Source organism: Pteropus vampyrus, unplaced genomic scaffold (genome assembly GCF_000151845.1).
Source record: "Pteropus vampyrus isolate Shadow unplaced genomic scaffold, Pvam_2.0 Scaffold53, whole genome shotgun sequence".
Classification (NCBI taxonomy): Eukaryota; Metazoa; Chordata; class Mammalia; order Chiroptera; family Pteropodidae; genus Pteropus; species Pteropus vampyrus.
In genome coordinates this window covers 5,560,089-5,568,161 of record NW_011888834.1, presented here as the reverse complement: position 1 = coordinate 5,568,161, position 8,073 = coordinate 5,560,089, and the positions used below count along the sequence as shown (strand labels likewise).

Here is an 8,073-nt window from a genome sequence, read left to right as displayed (position 1 = left end):
TTCTCATTTTTGCTTAAGACTAGCACTGGGAGGAAGGGGAAGATTTCCAAGAGCAAAGGAAGAAAAACTGAACCTATGCCAACCCTTTGGGCCAAATAGAATTCGGAGAACATAATGTGTTTTTGAAAATGCTTGGCAAGGTAGTAATTTAAGATCCCCTGAGATGCTAGTCAATCTAGGCTCAGAAGCCTGTTTAGATCCATCTAATCGAGACAATGAAGATGTTTAATAAGTATTTGCACTTCCACAAGTGACCATTTATTTGAAAAGTGTTACTATGCCCCTAAAGATTGGTGAGGACTTTTCTGCCGACACTGTAGGACCTACATAAGCTTCGGTTACTGATGCCAGGCCATGTTTGCACACATAGGCAAATCTTGAAAAAGATCTTCCTGCCTACAAGGAAAATATTTTTTGACATGTTTCCCAGAAACTAGAGTTCGTTTGTTTTGCTTTGCTAGGACTTAAAATTCAAGGCTTTTTTCTCCCCTAGTGATGTTGACTAATGGCATTAATGGAGTTGTTACAGTTAGGTTAGTGTAGTCTGGCTAATTTAAGCAAAATATGAATTCTAGGCCTGAAAAAGGACAGCACCAGAGATGTTTGGGGATCTCAATAGTAGTAATGGGTCAGCTCTCTTTTTTGGGTAAATAGTAGAAATCCTGTCATCTCTCAGTTTCCATAGGCAAGTCACCTATTCAGGCTCTGTCCCAGCTGTGGAGAATTTGAGCTCACCTTTTGATGACATCAGAACCAACAAAAATAGAGAAAGGGTATTTCCCCACTAAAAGAAGAGAAGCTGAGAAACAGCCCATGTCTCTTTGAAAAATAAAGGGGAAAGAAACAGCCCATGTCTCTTTGAAAAATAAAGGGGAAAGTCCCTTTTCTGGACCCCTAGGAAGAGAGAACATGCTCAACTTAAAATGAGGGAGGCATGGGGGAAATGGCAGTGAAGTGGGAATCAGGGGACCTAGATCCATCACTGCTGACTCTCTGTGGCATCCTGGGCAAGGTAGGGGCCACTGTGCCTGTCCTTTGAGTCCCTGTGACTTTATCTCTCTGCTTAACTGCTGAGCTGCCCTGAGATTTAGAGGAAAGAATGGATGTGAGTGTTTTGCCAACTGCAAAGCACTTGTGAATACAGTGGACCACATCGAACAGATTTTTTCAGTCTCATTGTGGCTGTGGCCCAACAGCATCAGAGACAGCAACATAGAAAGGTCAGCACGTGAGGAGACAGACTCACAAGTCCAAGTTCACAGTGAACAACAGCTTTCTTGCAGTCAGGGTGGATACAGAAGACCGCTATGTAAAACTCCCCTGGAGATGTTTTATCAGTAAGTTCTGAGCAGAGGCCAGATCTCTCTCCCGTGCTGGGTTCATTCCATAGTCTTGCTTCCCAGGAATCCAACTCCTTGCTCAACTCTGAGACTCTGGAATGAGAAGCTGCTGCACTGTGTGTCAGATCTTGTATTTGATCTTGTATGGAAAGAACATGACTTATCCTAATGCAATTATTGCTCCTTTGTCTATTTCCCTTCTGAACGGTATTTTGCTTTCCAGCATTTCATCTTGTAAAAATACTTTTCAAACTATCCTGTGTGATCTCTTTTAACAGTGTTATGAGGTGTGTCATTAGGATTTTTAGAATACTTCACAGTTGAAGAAATTTAGCCTTAGGGTGGCTAAGAATATGCCCACAGATATGGCAAATAAGGAGCCATACAAGGTATGTATTGTAGAGCTGCTGAGGTGACCACTTTCTCTTCCTGCAAACTTCTTGTCAGATTTATGGCAGTTATAAAAGAGTGCTCAAGAGACAAGTATTTTAAAGTAGTATTTTAACTTATTTATTGAAAATTCAGATATGCTCTAGGAGGATGATTGGTTGGGGAGCCTGTTATTGCAAGTCAGCAAAAATGTCTCTTAAATGTATCATTTAAGAGATACTTGTGTTAAGGCTAACTTAACACAATCCATTGAGATGCACAATATTTAGCATGAGTCACATATATCACAGCCTCATCCACAGGGATTCAGTTACCTATAGGGCCTTATTATAATATGACTGTACAGCAATGATTCTAAGATACAGTAGAATAGTTTATTACTACAGACTGTGTGATCATCACTCAGAAATGGCATCAGAATCATCTGCAGTGGCAGGAACATCAGACAGCATGAGAGCCCAAAATTTGAGAATGAGAAATGTTCCAAGCAACGAGGAAAGCCAGATGCCAGAGCCAGATGCCAGATGCCAGAGTGGAGTACTCGGTCGAACTGGGGAGGGAGCAGACAAGAACGAGGAAGACACTGACAGTGAGAAGCCCTGGTAGGCAGTCAGCCAGGAGGAGAACTGTGAAGCCAGAGCCGTGAGGCAAAGTAAGTCAGGGGCGAAAGACCCAGCATTGTCCTTACAAGGATTTAGTTCCATTCCAATTTGTTTTAGTCCTCTCTGGCTTAAATGACAGACATATACTTCTCACAGATCTAGAGGCTGTGAAGTTCATTATCAAGGTGCCAGCAGATTTAGTGCCTGGTTTACCAGTAGCTGCCTTCTAGCTGTGTCCTCACAATGGGGGTTGGGGGAGCGGAGAGAGAGCACACAATGCCAAATACCAATGTCATATGCCCAGTCTGCTAATGGCATCCAGAAATCTTCACGAGGAACTTGGTAATTTTTAATTGCTATTTTACAACATAAATGAAAATGAAAATCATGATGAGAGAAGTAGAAACAGAAACTGGCTTGATCGTTTAATTTTATAATCAAATTAGCATCTATTGATCCACTTGGTCCACTCATGACCTGCAATGCAATTCTTTTTATATTTACCTTTGGGTCTAAGCCCTTCATCTAATCAGTGGTCAAGTTAAGTAGGAAACACAAGTGTTTATTAGATAAAGAGAGGCCCATCTACAAAGCTGGCAATTACACTAGCCTCATATCCAGTATTATTTTAATCGTGTTGACTATAAGAGTCTCTGCATATGTTTAGCTCAGATGAAATCGGTCTAATGAGGTAAGACTCAAGTAGTTTTAATTAGTTCGTGTGAAAATGTAGACATTTCATGCTGTTTTGTGTGGGCTCATTTCTGAGAGAAAGACCAAAACATCTTTTTTTCCCCACGTTTCCTAATGACCCAGCTCTCAGTACAACATCCTCGCTTCCCTACTTATCAACTCAGAGAAAGCTGGATGCTGTACCAGCAGGTGTTGTAAAACTCTAAGATTGGGATCGCTGAAATTCTATATAGTAGCAAATTAGGCCCTGTGGTGCTAGAAAGTTTGGAATGTTTCCCTATAATTGTTCCCAAAAATGTCTTTGTTTTCTGGAATCCACTGAAGCCTATTTGTTCCTGACACACATGGTATAAAAGAGACCCTTGGGCATCCACTTGATGGAACACATGAGTTTGTGAATAAATTACTTCTCAAAACTTGGCTGAGCTTTGCACTCTAGAAGTGATCTGTATTCATTTTAAAGTTGTTTGGCCTCTGTGAGACACTGCAGAGAGTTGGCTTCAGGAACTAGCCAAGCAAATCAAAAAGGGATGCCTTTCTTAAACGAGGAGATTCAGATTCAGGGACTGTTTTAAGTCTGCGTTTAAAAAAAAAAAAAAAAAAAATTGTTAAAAAGTCTACCTGACCTTTAGAAAGCCTTGGGGGGCAACAGAAAAAAAAATTGCTTGGGGATTATTTTTCATTTATATTTTAATTGGTTCCCAATCAAGTTCACACCTGGCTTTTTCACTCAATGTTTGCTGTTATACTTAATTTTTGATAATTCTTCTGGCTTAGAATTCCACTTCCATTCCAACCTCAGAACGATAGGTGTGCACTTCTTAATTGCAAACAGATCATCTCTGGGTAGTTTAAACAGAAATAGACTTAATTATAAGGGTATCAGAAAACTCACAGAAAGGACAGGGAAGCTGAAGGAAATAGAAACGATGCATCAGAGAAAGGAGAATAGGGAGGCCGAGCCCTAGCGCGTGCCCAGGTTGAGGCTATAGCCAGGTTGCTACTGACGCCACCGCCAGGGAGGCTCCCTTAGGGATACCCTGATTCCTTGCATCACTCTGGAGCCTAATTTTGCGGGATCATCTAAGTGGCTGAGGCCTACTCCTACATGCAGGCTGCAGCTGCCAGAGCCCGAGAACACAATTGTCCAAATTTGTGGCTTCCATGGTAGATGACCTCTTAGCTACCACCAAGGGTTACACAATGGCAGATTCTTCAACTACAGAAAGGGCGTCTCTATGGGCAACGGGGGAGGTGGAATGACAGTGAGATTGAAGCTAGGTCTTCGGTTCTGACAGAGGACCTAGAGCAGGGATCTCCACCCTCAGGCCATGGACTGGTACCAGTCCGTGGCCTGTTAGGAACCAGGCCACACAGCAGGAGGTGAGTGGTGGGTGAGCCAACGAAGCTTCGTCTGTGTTTGCAGCCGCTCCCCAGCGCTAGCATCACCGCCTCAGCTCCTCCTTAGGTCATCAGGCATGAGATTCTCATAGGAACACTGGTCTCTGGTGCCAAAAAATGTTGGAGGCCGCTGACCTAGAGGATCCAGGTAACTCAGAACATTAACCTTGTAAATTATTCCCAGAATGGACTTGTGTTTTGGAAGATAACAGAAGGAACACCAGGAAGACATAAAGTTGGACCAGGTTGAGAGTCACTCATTGAGACAAGGGAGGTAGAGACCCAATTTGGCTGCCAAGAAGACAACAACCAGGGAGCTGAAGGCACAGAGCTCTACAATTATGGCAAGTCCTTGCCAGGCCTTCTCGGGAGCAGTGGTGTACAGTGGTGGTAGATATTTATGCCTCACTCTTCTCAGTCCTGGTGGATATTTTTTTCTTTCACTTTATCAGTTTTCAAACAGGGAATGAAATTGAACTTAGTTGCTTCGTTTCTCCTGCTCAACATCTGTGTGCTGCTTCTGATTCTTTCTCAGATTCTGACTTTTGTTCTGACCTTCATTGCACTAACTTGGACATCACTTTTAGTAGATCCCTTCGCTTGACAGTTTAGCCTCACTATTCTTTACTCTAACCTATGTCTTGACACCCCCAAAATGACTTTACTGTTCAGAAGGAAGGGTGTTATGGACTGAATGCCTGTGTTCCCACCAAATTTATATCTTGAAGCCCTAACCCCCAATGTGACGGTATCCGCATACAGGATCTGTGAGGAGGTGATAATAGTTAAATGGGGTTGTAGGGGTAGGGCCTAATCAGATAGGCTGGTGTCCTTGTAAGAAGAGGACGACCAGGACTCGCTCCCTCCATGTACACTTAGAAGAAAGGCCATGTGAGGACAAAGTTGTCCTCTGCAAGCCAGGAAGAGAGCCCTCACCAGAAACCAAACCCTGCTAGAACCTTGATCTTGGACTTTCCAGCCTCCAGTACTGAAAAAAAATGAATGACTTTATTAAGCCTCGCAGTCAGTGGTATGTCGTTGTGACAGCCCGAACAGACTAATACAAAAGGATAGCACGGATGCCATCGCTATCCGATATTTACTTTTAGGAAGCAGTTTTCCTCTGTTGGCTTGCCGGTTTTCTTGTGGTCACTTGACTTCTTGAGAGATTATTCCCCTGCAATCTTTGGTTACATTCCAGTGTCTGTTTAACAATAACAACAGCCTTCCTAAGTTAGTAAGCCTTTATTTATTATGAACCTGGAGTGTAACTGGATGTGACACTATCGTTGGAAAACATCCTGGAGAAATAGCTCATTTAAATGAAAATCGTAATTAAGTAATGAAAGCAAAATTCTGGAGAAGATTGGTGACGTTATTCCACTCTTAAAAGCACAGCTAAAGTATATGGTCTGTAATATGCTGCAACCAATTCTTTAACAAAATCCCATAATCTGAAGCTTCCAGTGGCTTTTTTGTTCAGGGTAGGAACACTGGGAGCCAACACATGGCTTACATTCAAGATGCAAAATACCTTGGAACTTTCGTTTTGGAATTGTTTCAGTAAAGAAACCCATTTTTAGAAGCTGTCTCAATAGATATACAGTTGACCATTGAACAACTTGGGGGATGGAGGCACCAACCTTCTGCACAGTCGAAAATCACATATAACTTTTTTTTTTTTAACACTTACAGCATCTGGTCTTCCTAGGTGCTCTCCCATCCAAGTACTAACGAGGCCTGACCCTGCTTAGCTTCCGAGATCAGACAAGATCGGGCACGTTCAGGGTGGCATGGCCGCAGACACATATAACTTTACGGTCATCCCTCGGTGTCAGGACCCCCATGGATACCAAAATCCACAGGTGCTCAAGTCCCTTATATAAGATAGTGTAGAACAATGCGCACAGCCGGCCCTCTGCATCTGTGGATTCTCAACCATCAGTATGAAACCTGGGGGTAGAAAGGGCTGACTGCATATTTACTGGAAAAAATCTATGTATAAGTGGACTCGTGCAGTTCCAACGTGTGTTGTTCAGGGTCAACTGTCTGTCTAAGATAGCTGTCAAAAATGGGAAACACCTAAAAGTCACTTGGAACCAAATCTGATGATACACTGAGCTATATAAATGCTTTTTGGTCACAAAGAACAAAGACTGGGAAGAAAATGATTAAATTGATTTTTTTATAAGTCTCTTAAAGTGGCCCAAAAAGATTCAGAATAGTCACCCAAACACTTGCAAATGGCACCGCCACCGAAATATGTGCCTTCTCTCCTATAGCGACTGTCTCGAACTACAACACACGTTTGCAGTCATTTTACTGTCATTCTCCTGAGCATGCTCTGACCGTTTTAGGGTGTTCTTCCTTTTATGTACTCATTCTCCTTATTAACAGCTGTCAAGAAAGCTTTTAAAATGCATACCTGTCAGGATGGCTGTTAATACTGGTTTCCAAAAAAAGATGCCATGATTTATATAAGGCTTTTATGCTGAGCAAAATTTACCATCTTTTCTCTATACCATGACCTCTTGGTGTCTAGGAACTAACTGTAAATTCTTGAACTAATACAAAGAGCAGCTGGGTGGATCCAGGCCCAGAGGCATCTCTTTTCTTATCAAATCCAAAGATCTGAAATGTTAAGGCTGAAGTCACTTTCTTTCTGTGGAATCGAGGCATTGAAAGAAGAACACTTTGGAGAGGCAGCATTTGGTGATTAAAAGTAAAAAGAACTGAACTTAGGTCTCTTGGACTCAGGTTCTTTTTTTTTTCTTCCCAATTCAGGCAAATATTTACCATCTGTTTTTCATTTTTTAGTCGCAGAAATGAGCTCTTTTGAAAGAATCAATGTAGATTTATTATGGGTTTTTCCATGCCTGAAATCTTTGTACCAGAATTGTCTTTGAAACAAAGAGTTGCTGTAGAAAGGTTTGCGCATACATAAAACAAAGGGTTGGACCAGAAATAGCATTATGTCTGATATTCTAATATAGTAACTGAAATTACATATTTTTCATGAATATATTCAGTGTTGCAAAAATTGCATATTTAGTTTCATAGCCTGAAATAATTTTAGATTATCATCACTAATAAGGACATAGGAAAAGTGAGTCCAAACATAGATTATATACGAATTGGCTACCACTTTAAGGTAAAGAAAATCTTAATACTAAAACTACAGACTAAGGCTGGGAGGCCTAATTGTAAATGTTAAAAGGTGTGTTGGCCATTTTCCTTTGTGGATCTTCCCTTCGAATAATTACAATATGAATATTCAAATCCGTCACCTTGAGTTGAGCCCTGATATATATGATGACTCTACTGCATATTCACATGGCTTGAAGTGTTTGTGCTGGTTGTTCACTCATAGGTTCTTTGCCCCAAGCCCACCCTATGGTGCTCCACTCTCATGTTGGGGCTGGGACTGTGCAAACTAGATGCCCTAGACTCCATCCTGTTGGATGATGACATGTCACCACGTGGAGCTCCAGTGGGAGATGAGAAAGCAGGTGGAGGGGAGATTTCCTTCCTGTTCCTAGCTGCCATTAGCATATCCCCAGCAGCACAAAACAGCCCCTCAGCTTTTTCAGGACTTCTGAAAACTGCTGCATTATGCTCGCCCTTCAGAGGTCTTTGCAGGAGCTGTG

General features: G+C 42.0%; 1 pseudogene; it reads right to left on the bottom strand.

The window, feature by feature from the left end:
• Positions 1-6,112: 6,112 nt before the first annotated feature.
• Positions 6,113-6,231, bottom strand: LOC111739736 (annotated as a pseudogene).
• Between the last annotated feature and the right edge of the window lie 1,842 nt (positions 6,232-8,073).